Raw genomic sequence first — 18,550 nt, 5'->3', positions numbered from 1 at the left:
CGCTTTCTGCCCTCCCACCGCCCATGCCGGAAGTTAGATGCCCGCTTCATTGGCCCCTATCCAGTGGTGGCGCAATTAAACCCCGTGACTTTCAAACTCCAACTTCCGCGTTCAATGCGCATTCACCCAGTGTTTCACCGTTCCCTGCTCCTTCCGGCGGATGGTGTGCGTCCTGATACAGACCAACCGGCCCCCCCTCCTGTTTTGATGAATGGGGAGGAGGAGTTCGAGGTTGAGGACATTTTGGATTCTCGCTTTCATCGCCGCCGCCTACAATATCTCATTGACTGGGTGGGTTTTGGGCCTGAGGAACGCTCTTGGGAAGACGCCTCCACAGTCCATGCTCCTGATCTAACCCGTCGCTTCCATCTGACCTATCCCACCAAACCGCGACCTCGCGCCTCGGGGAGAGGACCCCAGTTTGGGAGGGGCCCTGAGGAGGGGGATAGTGTGATGAACCATGGGCCTTGTAGTCCTGCTCAGGACATTGTAATCCCTGATGAAGATGAAAACTTGGGTTTTTTACCTTCCCAGTCTGAACTGGATTCCTCTCAGCCAGATACTTCCCAGGCAGATCTGGAAACCTTGCACCTGCAAGAAAGTTGTGCCCCAGAAGTATGTCAAACAACCCCAGAGCCTACTTCTCCCGTGTTCTTGCGCCGGGAGTTTTGTAAACAACAGAGAAGTTTGGATTCAGCTTCGCGCAGGAGTGCGAGGATAGCAGCTAAGAATGTTGCCAATTAACATTGGTTCTCGTGAGAATCTTTAAGGAGTTTAACATCTGGTCTCAGAGTTTAGCTTTCGTTTCTGATTCCCAGAGAACCGCTCTGGTGAGAAAGTTGGACTCTATATAGGTGTTTTGCCCGCGTAGCAACTTCGCGGAGTCAATTCGTCAGCCTGCGGAGCGAGTTGTGTCTGGACAGCGCGCTCCGATTCAAGCCTCGCTTCAGCTCAAGCCTTGCCTTGCTATCCAGCCTTCGCCTTGCTTCCCAGCCTTGTTTACCTACGGACTTTGCCTTGTTTCCCAGGACTAATCCTTGCCTTGTTTCACGGATTTTACCAAGTTATTCCACGGACCTTGTTCTTGTTCTTAGTTACCTTGTTCCACGTTCAAGCCTTGTTTCAAGTATCAAGTTATTTCCTAGCCACGCTCAAGTTTTATGGACTAAAGGACCTTGTCATCTCCCCTCACTTTGCTTGGCAAAGTGAGTGTTTCGGTTATTGGATTACAACTTTGGACCTTAATATTTCTTATTGGACATTGCTTTTTTGGACTAATTCTGACCTTTCCTGAAGGGTCTAATTCTGGACTATTTTCTATACTTGTTTTTATTAACTTTATATATTCCTTCAATAAAGATATTAGTTAGATTCTGGCCTCTGTGTATGGTTATTGGTGCCTCTGCCGCCTGGGTCGTGACAGTACTTGGGAAACTATATATCTCGTGAATGCTAAGTTTCCCGAACGTGTTTTTCCCTTGCATTACTCTTCTACCCTGATATTATGTTTTATAATATGACTAGCTTTGCCCGGCCACTCGTTGCTGTGGCTTATGGGAATCATATGTTGGCCAGGTGGAATAGCAGTGAATAGCCTTGCAGCCTTAAAGCTTGGCCGTTTTCTGGAGTAACTGGAGTAGCACCCTCAATCAAAGAGCCGCTTTGAAGCCTGGCTACTTCCTTAGTAGAGGAATCCTTGTTTGGCCAGCTTGATCTGCACTGAATAGTCTTGCAGCTTAAAAGCCTGGCCGCTTTCTACATAGGGCATCCTTTGTATGGGACAGAGAAGCCTTATGGCTTCAGAGCTTGGGGGTTTTCTGTCAAGGGGAAATAGTTTGTATTTTTTAGGCAGTGTGGAAGAGGCCTGGTTGAAGAGGCCCTGGGCGCCTTTAAATGGCTGAGTGGGTTGCTAGGAGACAAAGTGGGCAGAGCTTAGCCTTCTAACTGGCAGTAATGGGAAAAAAAACAATTATTTATCTCCCTCTAATTAGGACTTTATTTTTCTTGTTTTTTTTTTTATGTCTAAACACAGTCCGGATGGCCATGTCTTTTGTGGCCCTTTTCCATGTTTTTGCCTCGAGTCTGCATGCCAAAGACGAAACCTTTGCTAAGGGGATTTTTTTCAGCCTCTCCCAGCCTCAAGCTTATGGACATTATCTGGACATCTGTAACGCCATAGCCATTCGGGCAGGGCAGATGGCCCCATCACCTCTCCCCGTCCACCTCGGGGAAGTACCGTTTCAACACAAAGGTGTCTTGGTGACCGGGACCTTTCGGCTCGCAAGAAAACCTGATTGCTTCCTCCAAAACCCCTTGCCTCTGCAATTTGCATGATTGTATCATATGTACTGTTTAGAACTGCCATGATCCGGAATCACTGGGTCGGCCCCCTTGATGGGGCATGGTCATGTTCATCCTGCATACAATAACCTTTTCTGGGTAGGGCCAAGATGCCCTCAATCATGTTTATTATTTTTCTTGTTTAAATAAAGAGACTCATTATCCGCCACTTAAACCTTTGTCTCCCCCCATCCCCGGCTGTCGGTCAAGCCCCCTCTCTGTGATTGGTCGAGAGGCTGAGGCTGGGCTCCTGATTGGTCCTGGTACCAGCTTCCCGCTCTCGCCAGCTGGTCCTGCCCTCGCGAGACTTCCTGATGCCAGGTGGCGGGAAATTTTGAAATTAAAATGTATAAAAGGAGACTGCTTGCTGTTTCTGATATTCTAACTTCTTTCTGAGGAATCACAAGCTAGCATCTTATTCACGTGAATAAACTCTGCACTTTGCCCAGTTCATTTTTACCCCCTCTACTTGGGTGCCAAATCCATGTTTTAGTATGATTATCATTTTATACTTTTTGCTATGTTTAGAGTGTTGAATTTTAATATCTGTGTCTGTATTTTTGGATGTTTTTGTTTGGTTTGCTGTTTTTATCCACGCTTGGTCCCATGTAAGCCGCCCCGAGTCCCTTCGGGGAGATGGAAGCGGGGTATAAAAATAACGCATTATCATCATCATCATCATCATCATCATCATCATCATCATTGGCTGAATTTCACTCCTGCTTCCAGAGCTGTTTTTCCTTTTGGCTTGTCTTCCTAGCTCGCCAATGGAGCTCTCAACGTCTGGGCAACCTGGCTGAAGAGCTGAAATTGCTGGGGCTGATAACACCAGCCCGGGTTTTTGCCAACAGCACCTCCCTGGTCTCACTGCCAGGGGTGCTTCCAAATTGTGGTGACATTGAAATCAGTAAAGTTCTTGTATTTTTGTTCTGCAAACCAAAGTGGCATGTTATTATTCTGCAGGTGACTCTGGATCGCAGACACACGTAAGATCTTCCATTTATCATCACCAATCCGCTACAACGGATTGACAACATGGACCGATTTATGGCTACAGCATGATGTTTCTTGGATGAATTGATCTAACCATATGTTTTAAATGTTTATATTGTATTTAATAGTTTTTAATTGATTCTATCTACTGCTATGATTTTTAACTATGTGTAGGCATTGAATTTGTTGCCATTTGTTGTAAGCCGCCCTGAGTCCCTTCGGGTGAGAAGGGCGAGATATAAATGTTGGAAAAAAATAAAATAAAATAAACAACTACAGTAGAGTCTCACTTATCCAAGCTAAATGGGCCGGCAGAACCTTGGATAAATGAATATCTTGGATAATAAGGAGGGATTAAGGAAAAGCCTATTAAACATCAAATTAGGTTATGATTCTACAAATTAAGCACCAAAACATCATGTTATACAAAAAAATTGACAGAAAAAGTAGTTCAATATGCAGTGATGTTATGTTGTAATTACTGTATTTACGAATTTAGCACCAAAATATCACAATATATTGAAAACATTGACTACAAAAATGCATTGGATAATCCAGAACCTTGGATAAGTGAGCCTTGGATAAGTGAGACTCTACTGTAGTTCCTCCAGCACAGTTCTGTGGTATATTTCAGCCAAAAGTCCAGGACATCATTCATTTGAGATCAAAAATAATGTGAACATTGTATTACACAAAAGATCTTGGAATGTATTCTTTGTGTAATACCTTGGACTCATGTATAAATATTTAAAACAGAGTACCTGACATAAAATGAAATGATCTTTTCAAGATTTCTGAATTCTGAGAGATCATTTCTCTTGCTAATGTGTTAATCTTGATGAAAATGAAGCCAGAAAGATGCCCGGGGCTGAGCTGGCCCAACTTCTAATCCTTGAAAGTAAGTATTACTTAGGGCTAAACTGTGGTTTGCAAGAAAAGAGGCAAACTTAATACATAACAGCCAGGGTGGCATTACAGTTAAGAGCACTGACCTCAGACCTGGGAGAGTGACGTTCTGGTTATTGATTAAACTGTATTTGGTCTCAAAAAGTTGTCTCATTCTCCCTAGAAAAGGAGGGTCATTTCCCTATATTCCTTTGTCTTCAGTTTGAGGGCTTCTTTTTCAATATATACTCCTGACAGATTGTCATCCAGGTTTTGTTTAAAAACCTCCAAAGAAAGAGCTTCCAACACACTCTGAGCAGAGAGTTCCACTGCTGAACAGCTCTTCTTACAGACAGGAAGTTCTTCCTAATGTACAATTGGAATTTCCTTTCCTGTAATTCAAATCCATTGCTCCAATTCCAGGGCAGCAGAAAACTGCCCAGAGCAGCGGGAGAAGAGCAAAGTGGCCAAATATTTTCCTTACTAGTAGGGACAGGCAAGAACAAACAGCTGCAGATTCTACAAGCTTGTGTTTTTTTCCCCATTTAGAAGATAGAAACTAGAAAGAGAGAGAATGAATTTTAGCCACATAGTAATGTCAAGCTGCTTCTGCTGCAAATTTAGGGCCAGTAGTGTCTTTTTGGGAATGTTCTGGATGGCAACAAGAAAGCTGGCATCCAAAAGGAACATAATTCTTTTTGGAGGAGCAAAGTACGTATGTTTGAAGAATGCACACAGTACAAGCTATTAATGACTTTAATCCCAGTGTTCATACAAAAGGTTCTTTTCCAATGGTCTCATTTCCTTCCACGCATATCTGTCTCCAAGCAAAGCTAAAACTTTCTCAGATGTATACAAAGGTCACTAGGTCTTCTTTTTTTTCTGTTTAGAGGTTTTTCATTACGTCTGGAGATATCCTCCATTTGGAAGGAACTCTCCACTGGTGAACCAACCATCAAGTAACTTAAATGTGAAATATTTCTATTGCTTCTATTTAAATCTTTCTCCTTTCCGTTATTTGAATTCTATGGCACAGCTATTTGCTTTGAGAAGTCATAATCTTGTGATCTTTTCCTCTCACAATTTTTTTTTACAGCAGTAGATGTCGGAGGACACTTGGCATAAGACTCTTGGTTCTGGCTCTTCATCTGTCGCACACTTTTTCTTGCACGATCCAGGACAGAACTGGGCTGGGATGTATTCTGGGTATGTATTACATAAAAAAAGAGAAAACACGGTGAGAGTTGTGGTTAAGAATTATGCTAGATCAGGCCTGCACAACTTGTGGTATTTTGGACTTAGGCTCCTGAACATTGGACAAGCTGGGTAGGGATTCTGGGAGCTGGAGTCCCAAATATCTGGAGGGCAGTAAGATGTAGAAGCTGATAGTTCAAACTTCTATCAACTATGTCTCCCAAACACATGTTTGTGGTGACAAAAAAGGATAGGTATTACCCTCAAATCTGATTTGTTGACTTCGTTTTGCTATTGTGTCAACAGCAGGTTGTGTCAGACTATTCTTCAGTTCAAGTCAAAGAGCTTGGTCTTGAAAATGTTACTTTGTGTAGTACAGTTACCAGAATCCCATTCCAAACATGGCTGAGGGTTTCTGGGAATTGTATTTCAACAAGGAAACTTTTGATGCCCTCAGCAAAGTTTTGTGGATGAGTTATGAAGTTTTACCTGTTCTGGATTGTGAACTGTGACTATACTATTTGTTTCCTGGCAAAATAAAGAAGTTTCCCAATGCTCAGAAAACTATGACTGAGTAATAATGCAGTGGCAGAGATCACATAACGTAGTGGGGAGAAACGTGTCTAATTGGACCCTATATTTGATTTATAATTCAAATGTAGCAGAAAAATGAAAGAGATTTTCCCATCTCCAGTGCATCCGACCCATCATTACGCCATCATGAGTTACTCACGTGGAATCCATACATCTGTGGTCCTCTTTGATATAAGACGTTCATCTTTGGGTTCTATCAGCTTCTTCACTCTTCTCAGCATCCGGGTTTCCTACAAATGTTTGCCAAAAATTAGAATAGTCAAGAAAATCATTTATAACTGAACCTATGGTGGTGTAAGACAATTACCTTCAATGGGTCCTGGCTCAGGAGGGAAATCAGGCAGGAAGCCCAGTCTCATAAGAGATGCAAAAAGCAAAGTTTATTATCACAGCTATGATAAGGCAAACAGCCATAGGCACCCATTTCAATGGGTCCCGTACCATGCAAATGGCCATCACAAATTGTGAGCAGTTAACAAAGAATATATACCTTTGGCTTATCTAAAATTGACCAATGGCTGAGGGTCTTCCTCACCTGTCACATCCACTTGGCACAAGTGATATCAATGACCTAACTTGTTTACTCTGAGCTTTCTTCTCTCCTTGGAACTTTCTGGGGAAAGGCACCAGCTCACAGAAAGGGAGGGGCATATGCAGAAGCAAAGATATATAGGCAAAAGTTTACTATTTTCTGGCTTATGGTCCCTTTAGTGGGTTTCAATTTCAATTTTCAAAACCCACAAAGATATCTCTCTTTTTAAAAGGTCTCTAGAAGACAGCAGGTTTTAGAAGAAGCTGGAAGGAACATTAGATGCAAGCTTCTAAAAACTATAGCTATTAAAATGTAATGAGATGATCTTTGTGTATCCGCTTTTGTAGTTCTGCCACAAGAACAATGAGTAACAAGTCTGAAGCATGAACTGCTTTGATTTCCTAACGGACACTTCCTCATGTACAGCAGAGTAGAAGAAAAGTTCACAGCAATGTGTCTCACAAAACTTCAGACCATTGATTCATCTAACCCAAAGCAAACCAATTTTCAAGAAATATCCATTCATACCCTTAAGCAAAGAGTTCCCTTCAATCTAGCATCCTAAAGTCACCGAATATTCACTTCATCATGTTGGCTCCAATGAGAATGTGCCATGGATCCACAACAGAAGGATTCTCACATCACTACATTAAAATCACACAGCAAACCTATTAGGGTGTGCAATTTTTTAGTTAGTCCTCGTAAGTCAGATCAAATTAGTTAAATTCATACTTACGAGGTGATTTCAGACACGTGGGCTTGATCCGCACCAAAAACCGAAGAACTGAAACTTACATTTTGTAAACCTTGGAAGCCTCCCAAAGTCAGTTTCATTTTTGGTGCAAGGAAGCAAAGCAAAGCCAAAAAGGCTGCCTTTTCTCTTTAAATTAATGGCCTCTCACCATTAGGAGAGGGAAGCAAAAGGGAAAAATCAGAATTTGCTGGGGAAAAAGCACAGAATTTTGGGGAATGTAGTTTGGAAAGGTGAGGAGCCCTTGGGCAGAGAATTCAAAAGGCCCTGCCCTAAACTACATTTCCCAGAATTCTGCTCAGCATCAGAAAGCCCCAGTCAGGATAGGGGAGAGATTTGTTCCTTCATAGTAGCAGCCAACTTCCAATAAATTGTTGAATCTGCGAAGAGGACTGACTGATACTTCTAGTAAGTAAATCTGTGTGCTGGGCTGGGAAGAAATCCCTAAATGGAAGTTCTATTGGTTAATATGAGAGACAGTCAATTAAATAGCTGTTGTAGCTTTAAAAAAATATGTCAACATTTAAGCAATTCCCTAAAATCAGTAGATGTATGATGTGGGGGAGGATGATCCCCTGTTATCTTGTGTTATTGTGTAGAATATTCAATGAGATAGCTCTTGTGTTTTTTAATGTTGTTTATAAAAACTTTGAAAATTCCCCAAAACTCTGTGGATAAGTAAAACCTTCTGAAACTTGATGGGATAACAGTGGTAAATGTGTTCTACCATTGTAGCAAGTTTCACCTCAACAGCTGTAAAAATGAGGGAGGAAATGCCCCTGAAGTTCCCCTACTTGTGCAATTACTATAACGAAAAAGTAATGAAATTTCATTACTCTTGTTATAGCAACGAAATTATCACTAAGTATACTTTAGAAACACTTTTGAAATGAAACGCCAACACCCCATAATTTTGTAATGCTATTTTTTGACTATGGCTATTTCCAACTTGGGCCTTGGTGGTGGCGCAGTGTGTTAAAGCGCTGAGCTGCTGAACTTGCAGAACGAAATGTCCCAGGTTCAAATCCCGGGAGCAGAATGAGTGCCTACTGTTAGCCCCAGCTCCTGCTGTGACACCCCAGGCTGCGAGAGCACTGGAAACCAATACACTAAGGCCAATCAACAATCTAATATCTTTATTAAAGAATTGAAGAAATAAAACAAAAACAAGTAGAAGATATAGTTCATCAATAGACCTTTCAGGAAAGGTCAAATATAGCCCAAGAATATAATGTCCAATGTCTAATATTAGAGTTTAAAGTTTGTAATCCAAAAACCGAAACGCACTCAAACTTCCAAGCAGTTTGAGTGGGGAAACGTCCAAGTCTTTTACTAGAGTTCAAAGCAAGTCCAAGGCAAGGAATTGAAGACAAGGCTGGAATCACGACACGACAAGGCAAGGCTGGAATCACGGCGAGACAAGGCAAGGAAACACGGCTAGGTAAGGCATGGCTAGGCTGGAAGGTAGTGGATCCAAACGCGGTCCACACTTGGCTGGAAGTGAAGTTAATCCTCCAACTGACACGTTGACTCCACGCTGGCTAGCCAGCACACAGAACTTTTAAGGAACTTCAAATCAATTCACAGAGCAGGTGTCCAAATGCTCTTTTCCCTTGGGAAAAGAGCTAAAACAGCATCTTCAACCAGATGCGATCCTCCCTGAGAATTCTCAGGGGAAAACAGGTTAATCAGCAGATTCTCTAGCTGCTAATCGCGCGCTCCTTCTCCTGCCAGCTTTCTCAAACCTACTAGATTCCCAAAACACTCGTCTATCAAAGGGAGGGGAACTGGTGGGAGAAGGCTCCGTTTCAAGGGCCTTTTTAATGAGCTGTGAACTAGAATTGTCAATGGGGAGCATCTGGAAAGAGGCAGAGTCTTGCTGAATCGGCACAAACCCCATTTCCTCGTCACTGTGGTCCATAATGGAGGCAGGATCACGGCCCAAGGGTTCAGGGGATATCACACCTGCCAACCTAGCAGTTCGAAAACATGCAAATGTGAGTAGATCAATAGGTACCACTCCGGAGGGAAGGTAACAGCGCTCCATGCAGTCATACCGGCCACATGACCTTGGAGGTGTCTATGGACAACGCTGGCTCTTTGGCTTAGAAATGGAGATGAGCACCAACCCCCAGAGTCGAACACGACTGGACTTAACGTCAGTGGAAACCTTTACCTTTACCTTTTATTTCAAACTTGTTCTGCAATGGTGGAATTTCATCCAAATGTATCTTGCCCCAAGTTGTTCACATTTTGCTATATTTTACAGTAAAGCACATACTGTTTTAGAAAACAAAAAAAATGTATAACAATGTTCATAAAGACCTCATCCTTCCCTCAAAAATTGACTCTCATTTAATTAGATTAAACCAAACTGAATTCTTTCTAGAAGAGACACAGTGGCACCTTGATATCTATTGAGGTTTGGCTCCAGGGTGATGGATTCAACCATCCATGGATTCAACCACCTACAGCTTGAAAATGTCTCCCCCACCAAAAAAATAATCCAAAAAGCAAACTTTGATTTTGCCATTTTGTATAAGGGACCATCATTTTATATAAGGGACCACCATTTTACTATGCCATAGTCTATAATGGGATTTGAGCGGCCACAGTTTTTGGTATCTAAGGGAGGTCCTGGAACCAAACCCAGAAGATACCAAAAAAGCAGTCACTGTGTTATTGGTTCTGATACACATGCCATAGGATATGTCTCTAAACCTTACCTCAGAAGGGAGAAGGAGGAGGAGAAAAAACCATAGGTAGAAGCACTTCATGTCTGGATTATATCATGTCTGCTTAGATGCGCTTGAAATTCTCAAATCCTACAGAGATGGAGATGGAAGTCCTTCCTTGTTTGGAAAACTGTGCTCCCCAGAGGAAACTGGGAAAATGCTGGATTGAAAAACCATGACAATCAGAACATTTTGTGGTAGAAGCACAAAGAGTAGACCAATGAAAAGTTCTAGACAAAACATAAACTAATTGGATTGTTAACTGTCCATTCACCATACAATGCAGGTATCAATTTTCAATACTTTCCACTGAGCCATCAAGCCTGGTGCAACAAGAGGCAGCTATCTTCACAGTTAAGCAAGGAAGTCTCTGTTCCCAGATTTTAGTAGGTTTCAGTTAAAGTGTGTTTTGTTTGCAAGATTGACAATTAGCAGAAAACAATGAATCGGTCCCATGTCCTTTCAGATGCAAACAACATATTTAACTACTGGCTAGAGTGTTCTACTTCATCAGGCATCATATATAAACATCCCAGTAGGAAGTACTTTCCAGTAAACTATGGCAATCAAATAAAATGGAGAATAAGCTGTCCTCTTAAATGAATATATGCTATTCGGAAATGCACAGTGTATCCAAGCATTTTGTTCTTGTTCAGATCTAAGCTGAGAAGGAAAGTAATTTATGAGCGATAAACCAGACTTGAATTGTATCAGTCTGCAAATCAACCATGACATACAACTGAAGAAGAAAAGTTGGAGCCAGAAAGTTATTTGGGGTCATAAAAACAAGGATCTCCACAATAGAGGGGATTGAGTTCCCCAAGACTGTAGGAAGGAGAGGATCACCATCTTACTTGAAATGATTTAGAAAAACTAGACCATCAGGACACCTGTCTGGGAATTATCCCATGTTCTGAGGGAAGCATTGTACAATGCTTCCACTTCAGTTGTTGGTCAAAAAGGCCCTGTGTGATGAAGTCAATTATGGTGACTGCAGAGACCACAGAGCAATGATGCACATGACGGGCTTTCTTTTGGACTATTGTAAATCCCATAACCTATTTGAAATAACTGCACCCAGTCTCTGGGCACATATCCATTTGACAAATGTGAATCTCTATGAACATGTGGAGACCACCTTTTGAAAACCACTAGTCAAAAAAAGCATGACCTTGTTAGAAGTCAACCCTTTGAACAAGTGATATTCATGGAATGGCACACAGGTAACTCTGCTGTTAAATTGAAGAACCATGTCTTTAAACTGCCAAGGATAAAGACATGCCCCTACAAAAATATATTTGGTTAGCAGAGGATGGTTGTTTCTTTGAAGTTGAAATTGCCCCAAAGATATACACTCCCTTGAAAGCTCTTAGTTAAAATATGCACTCAAAAATAAAGTCTTTGAAAATTAACATGTCTTGTTTACTCACAAACATCTTGCATTAATTCACCATGCAGATACATTTCTTATTAGAGTTCAGTTATGGATAGAATGTAGGTTTCTCTCTGTGGTGAGTACACAGGGTATCATTCTTAATCAATTGTACATAGTTTTTATGTATAGTTGTACTCTTGTACTCACTGAAGTCCAAAAGCAAACATGCATCCATTGAAGTCCAAACAGCAACCTGCTTTCATTGAAGACCAAACACATACTGAATACAAAATGAAGTCCTGAGTCTGAACATGCTCAGTACAATCACATGTGTCTAACGCCTCCCACACCAAAGAGATAAGGAGCCCCCGGTGGTGCAATGGGTTAAACCCTTGTGCCGGCAGGACTGGTGACATGAAGGTTGGGTCACTTACCTGAAGGTTGACAGTTCAAATCTAACCCGGGGAGAGTGCAGATGAGCTCCCTCTATCAGCTACAGCTCCATGCGGGGACATGAGAGAAGCTTCTCACAAGGATGGTTAAAAACATCAAGACGCCCGGGCATCCCCTGGGCAACGTCCTTGCAGACAGCCAATTCTCTCACAACAGAAGCTCCCTGTTCCTCAATTTCAGGTCTTATCACACCAATTCTGCAAATGGCTTAAGCTGAGAATCATTTAAGAATCATAGAATCGTGGAGTTGGAAGAGACCTCATGGGTCATGCAGCCCAACCCCCTGCCAAGCAACAGGAAAATCACATTCAAAGCGCCCCAGACAGATGGCAATCCAGCCTGAGACTGAGGCCATCTCAGCATTCCCCCATTCCATTGGAGTCTGTTTGTTCTGAAAAGGTTTGCAGGATGCTAGTAAGCGGATTGCCAAGAAACAGCATGTCCTCTCCCATTTCCTTCTCTTCTTCACCAGGTTCAGAAGACTCTGGTCCCATCTACACTGCTATAAAATGTAGTTTGAAATGGTATTACATGGTCAGTGTAGACCAGATGAATCAAGCTCATTTTCATCAAGGGCTACATCAGCCTTTTGGCTACCTTAAAAGGGCCATGAGATCCATGGATGAAGAATCCAGAGGACCAGCTATAATGTTATAACATAGTGCTTGGTGTTCTTTAGTTTGCACCCAGTTTGCGTCTCCAGGCATAATTGAACAACAACTCCCACCACTTTTGATTATATCCACTGTGTGGAGCCCAAGAGCATTTATAGCTCTGATATTTGAAAGTCTGATGTGAAATCCACAAGCCTTGCATTTAAATACAAACTCCACCCTCCGGACAAAAAAGGACAAACTGCAGCCTTCCAGGTGTGACTCTATCACATCTCCCATCAACTCTAGTCATGATGTCTAATGATACAGGAATTGGAATCCAGCATCTGGAGGACTACATAAAATGACATGGCAAGCTGGATTTGGCTCAAAAGTTCTTTGTTTTGACACACGTTTTCATGTGATATTCTATAACTCACTTCATCGCAGTTTCCAGAAAAATCTATTATGTTGCTGGAATTACTGTGTGTGAACATCTAGATTCCAGGGAGGGAGATAGGTTTGATTGCTGGGTGGCAAGCATTTCTTTCCACTCTGGTGATCTTTGCTGAGATGTATGTTTTGTATAGAAGATCTGTATAGGAAGGATAATAATATAGAAGATAGCTTTGACGGTGTGGTGAGTGAATTAGAACCAGACATCCTGAGGGTGAGGTTGAATGGGCCTTAAGAAGCATTGCTAATAACAAGGCAGCAGAAGACGACGGGATCCCAGCTGAGTTGTTTAAAATCTTGGAAGGTGATGCTGTCAAAGTGATGCATGCCATATGCCAGCAAATATGGAAAAAACAAGATTGGCCATCAGATTGGAAAAAATCAATTTATATCCCTGTACCAAAAAAGGGAAACGCTAAAGAAGGCTCAAACTTCCATAAAGTGGCCCTTATTTCCCATGGCAGTAAGGTAATGCTCAAGATCCTGCAAGGCAGACTCCAGCAATACATGGAGCAAGAGTTGCCAGATGTCCAAGCTGGGTTCAGAAAAGGTAGAGGAACGAGACACCAAATTGCCAATATCCGCTGGATAATGGAGGAAGCCAGGGAGTTTCAGAAAAACATCTACTTCGGCTTTATTGACTATTCTAAAGCCTTAGACTGTGTGGATCATAATAAACTATGGCATGTTCTTGGTGGTATGGGGATACCAAGCAGGGCCGGCCGGAGATATTTTTTAATGTGAAGCGGGGGTGCTAAAAAGCGCCCCAGCCACCGGCCCCGCCTCCCGCGCCCTGGCCCCGCCCAGCGTGCCCTGGCCCCGCCTCCCACGCTGCGTGGGAGGCGGGGCCAGGGCGAATAGTGAGGGGGCGGGGCCAGAGTTGGCCCCGCCCCCCACCCAGCGTGCCCTGGCCCCGCCTCCCACGCAGCGTGGGAGGCGGGGCCAGGGCACGCTGGGCGGGGGGGCGGCGCCAGAGTTGGCCCCACCTCCCACGCTACTCCCGCTTGCCCGTCTGGCCTTTTCTAGCTGGCCAGACTGCAGCGGAGGTCCCTCCAGGCCGCAATTGCGGCCTGAAGGGACCTCCGCTGCAGTCTGGCCAGCTAGAAAAGGCCAGACGGGCGAGCGGGAGTAGCGTGGGAGGCGGGGCCAGCTCTGCCCCCCCCCCGCCCAGCGTGCCCTGGCCCCGCCTCCCATGCTGCGTGGGAGGCAGGGCCAAGGCACGCTGGGTGGGGGGGGGGCGGCGTCAGAGCTGGCTCCGCCTCCCACGCTACTCCTGCTCGCCCGTCTGGCCTTTTCTAGCTGGCCAGACTGCAGCGGAGGTCCCTGCAGGCCGCGATTGCGGCCTGCAGGGACCTCCGCTGCAGTCTGGCCAGCTAGAAAAGGCCAGACGGGCCAGGGCGCACTGGGCGGGAGGCGGGGCACCGTCAGGGCGGTGCCCCGCCTCCCGCCCAGCCTGACGCCGCCCCCCGGGCCTGCGCCCGAGGCGGCGGCATCAGGTGCCTCTATAGTGGGGCCGGCCCTGATACCAAGTCACCTTGTTTGTCTCCGGAGAAAGACCAAGTAGCCACAGTAAGAAGAGATCACGGAACAACAGACTGGTTCAAGATTGGGAAAGGAGTGCGGCAGGACTGCATACTTTCACCCTCCCTATTCAACTTGTACGCAGAACACATCATGCGACGTGCGGGGCTTGAGGAATCCAAGGCCGGAGTTAAAATTGCTGGAAGAAACATTAACAAACTTAGGTATGCAGATGATACCACTCTGATGGCCGAAAGCAAGGAAGAGCTGAGGAGCCTTATCACCAAAGTGAAAGAAGAAAGTGTAAAAGCTGGGTTGCAGTTAAACGTCAAGAAAACCAAGATTATGGCAACCACACCTATTGATAACTGGCAAATAGAAGGAGAAAACGTGGAGGCAGTGACAGACTTTATATTTCTAGGCGTGAAGATCACTGCAGACACAGACTGCAGCCAGGAAATCAGAAGAGGTCTACTTCTTGGGAGGAGAGCAATGGCCAAGCTTGACAAAATAGTGAAGAGCAGAGACATCACACTGGCAACGAAGGTCTGCATAGTCAAAGCAATGGTATTCCCCATAGTGACCTATGGATGCGAGAACTGGACCATAAGGAAGGCTGAGCGAAGGAAGAGAGATGCTTTTGAACTCTGGTGCCCGAGGAAAATCCTGAGATTGGCTTGGACCACAAGAAGATCCAACCAGTCCATCCTCCAGGAAATAGTAGAGGCAATAGAGCCCAATAGTAGAGGCAATAGTAGAGGCAATAGAGCCCAATAGTAGAGGCAAAGCTGAAGTATTTTGGCCACATCATGAGGAGACAGGAAAGCATGGAAAAGATCATGATGCTGGGGAAAAAGGAAGGAAAAAGGAAGAGAGGCCAACCAAGGGTGAGATGGACGGTATCCTTGAAGTTACTGGCTCGACCTTGAAGGAACTGGGGGCGGTGACGGCCAACAGGGAGCTCTGGCGTGGACTGATCCAGGAGGTGATGAAGAGTCAGAAACGACTATGTGACTGAGCAGCAGCAGCATGTTTTGTATCAATTTTAATTGTGAGGACAATTAAATCTGAGGCCATCAGCATCCAAATCTCTTCCAGGTTCTGGTTTTACCATCTCCTTTCTGGGCCATAAATTTGATATCAATCTTTCTTCTCTCATTATTCTCTTTGGAGGGGTGCTTAATGTTAAGGCAGCCTTTGTTTAGTATATCTTTCTGAAATCTCAAAGCCAGATCTACAGCCTGCCATATTAGATCATTTGGCAGCAAACAGATTCCACAAGGAATTCCACAAGTTTTCTTCATGTGTCCCATTGATGTCAGGAAGACGCAATGGTATTCCGAAACAAAAGGCCACATGATACTCAACTTCAAGCCTCTCTCTCCTTCAGTTCATTGAATCCTCTATAATAATAAAAAATAATAACTTTATTTATACCCCGCTACCATCTCCCTGTGGGGACTCAGGGCGGCTTACAATGAGATTATGACAACATAGCATACAATACACATGATCCACTAAAACAATGAGATTTAAAAACAATGCAATACAAGATAAAAACAACATACCGTATATGCTCGAGTATAAGCTGACCCGAATATAAGCCTAATTTTACCGCAAAAAAAAACTGGGAAAACATTGACTTGAGTATAAGCCGAGGGTGGTAAATTTCAGAAATAAAAAGAGATACCAATAAAATTACATTAATTGAGGCATCGGTAGGTAAAATGATTTTGAATATTTATATAAAACTCTAATTTAAGATAAGACTCTCCGACTCTGATTAAATCATTATTCTCATCTACTTCAATGTAAATGTGCTTATGTATCCTTTTAATAATAATAGAGTAAAATAATACATATAATAATAATAATAATAATAATAATAATAATAATAATAAATACAGGAAAATAATACATGTAGTAATAAATAGAGTAAAATAATAAATATAATAATAAGATCAGAGTGAAATAATAAATGTATTAATAATAATAATAAAAATAGAGTAAAATAAATGTAATAGTAGCAACAATAGTAGAGAAAAATAATAAATGTAATAATACCAATAATAATAAAGAAAGATAATAAATGTACCATATATTCTCAAGTATAAGCTGACCCAAATATAAGCCAACCAGGACCCTCACCCGAGTATAAGCCGAGGGGGGCTTTTTCACTCTTAAAAAAAGGGCTGAAAAACTAGGCTTATACTCGAGTATATACAGTAATAGCTACTTAAAAACCGGAACATCAAATTGTTCTGCACAGCAGAGGGTGACTAATACATCATTCCACCAGGTTCAAGAATAGAATCAAAATGAGTAAAGAAGGAACAAGGAAACAATTTCACTTAAAGTGCTATAGCATGTAGAGTGAGGAACAAGATAAAGTGCCATTAAGGTTGTAAACAAAGAGTAGATACCAAGTCAGATGAGCTATTTATTCAAACGCGCTCCGGAACATCCATGTCTTCAGTTGACAGTGAAAGATGGGCAATGACGGAGCTAACCTCGATGGCAGTGGTTCTCAACTTGTGGGTCCCCAGGTGTTCTGGTTACAACTCCCAGAAATCCCAGTCAGTTTACCAGCTGTTAGGATTTCTGGGAGTTGAAGGCCAAAACATCTGGGGACCCACAGGTTAAGAACCACTGATCTATGGCAAGGGCATCAAACTCATTCTCATCAGGGGCCCCACCAGCCCTTCAAAGGGCCATTGAAACCATGGATGAGGAATCTGTATGCAGAAGGCCAACTCTAATTTTATACCTGGTGGTTGGTGATCCCACTGGGGTTTGGCGGATATCATGCATGCCATCCTTGTTAAGTGTAGGCCTAGCCTGTCTCTTAAATAAAAGTCTTGCTTTCAAGCAAAAGAAAAAAGCTTTACTGAGAAGGTAGCAAAAGCGTAGCTATGCACTAATTGTTGTTGGGACCAAAACATTATTTCCAGTTATTAAAGTTGAGGGGACATAACCTTGCAAGAAAGGAAATAGGAAACCCTTGGAGGCTTCCTTCATTGAGCAGAAAATTCTTAGCTGGAATGAGTGCTCACACACAAAAAGAAGATATGCTGGAAGGGGAATGCCCAGGGCAAGGGAGTTCAAGGAAAAGCTATGGGATTCATAAGATCCAAAACCTCCTTATCTGCTGATGTACTGTCACGCTCATGTCATATTTTGATTAGAGGCAGACACACTTAATGGTAGGACTGATATTAAATAATGGGCATTGTAGTTCACCTACAATCAAAGAGTCCCTTGAGCCCCACCAACAATCGAATTGGGCCAAACTTCCCACACAGAACCTCCATGACCAACACAAAATATTGGAGGGATTTGGGTTCCTAAGACCATCAGAAATATGTGTTTTCTGACAGTCTTTGGCGACCCCTCTGAAAGCTCCCTTGCAACCCCCTCAAGGGTCCCGACCCCCAAGTTGAGAAACGCTGATTCAAAGTTTTAGTTCCTGGCATTTTGGAACCATGCCTCATATCTTCTTCTCCTCTTTCCAACCTCTTTGTTGGAAACAGAGTCAGAAAGAAAGTTGCTACTCTTTGAAGAAGAGATTGCTTTCTGTTGGTAGTGTATGAGGCAGAAGTTTCAACATCACTTAGAATGATAGAATCATAGAATAGTAGAATTGGAAGAGACCTCATGGACCATCCAGTCCAACCCCCTGCCAAGAAGCAGGAAATCGCATTCAAAGCACCCCCGACAGATGGCCATCCGGCCTCTGCTTAAAAGCCTCCAAAGAAGGAGCCTCCGTCACAGTCCGGGGGAGAGAGTTCCACTGCCAAACAGCCCTCACAGTGAGGAAGTTCTTCAAGGGTATTTTTTTTTTTAAAAAAAAAGTGGATTGTTGAATAATAGCATACTATTGCATAAAAACATAAGGACTGTCTCTTACAAAAGGAAAACAATTAAAAAGCAATTTGAGTAACAAAAGAAAATGGCATATAGAACAAAGGAAATATTCCTCCCCTGTCATCGGTGCCCCCTTGTGGTTAAAGCTTAATAGAATTAAAGACAAAATCAAGAGAAAATTTTAGTACGAAGAAACGTATAATGATAAGAAAATGATAACAACTTAAGAACACTTCAAAAGGAATGTGTAGAGGAGGGAAAAAC

At 43.1% G+C, this 18,550-nt stretch overlaps 1 long non-coding RNA gene across 1 annotated transcript; it reads right to left on the bottom strand.

Moving 5' to 3' along the window:
- Positions 1-4,956: 4,956 nt before the first annotated feature.
- LOC134295968 (uncharacterized) lies at positions 4,957-10,543 on the bottom strand. Its single transcript, XR_010002500.1, has 3 exons — positions 10,016-10,543; positions 6,146-6,236; positions 4,957-5,420 (listed from the first exon to the last, which is right to left on the bottom strand). It is a non-coding gene; the product is annotated as an uncharacterized LOC134295968 (long non-coding RNA).
- Positions 10,544-18,550: the final 8,007 nt, after the last annotated feature.

This window comes from Anolis carolinensis, chromosome 1 (assembly GCF_035594765.1).
Source record: "Anolis carolinensis isolate JA03-04 chromosome 1, rAnoCar3.1.pri, whole genome shotgun sequence".
Classification (NCBI taxonomy): domain Eukaryota; kingdom Metazoa; phylum Chordata; class Lepidosauria; order Squamata; family Dactyloidae; genus Anolis; species Anolis carolinensis.
This window is presented reverse-complemented; position numbering and strand designations above follow the sequence as displayed.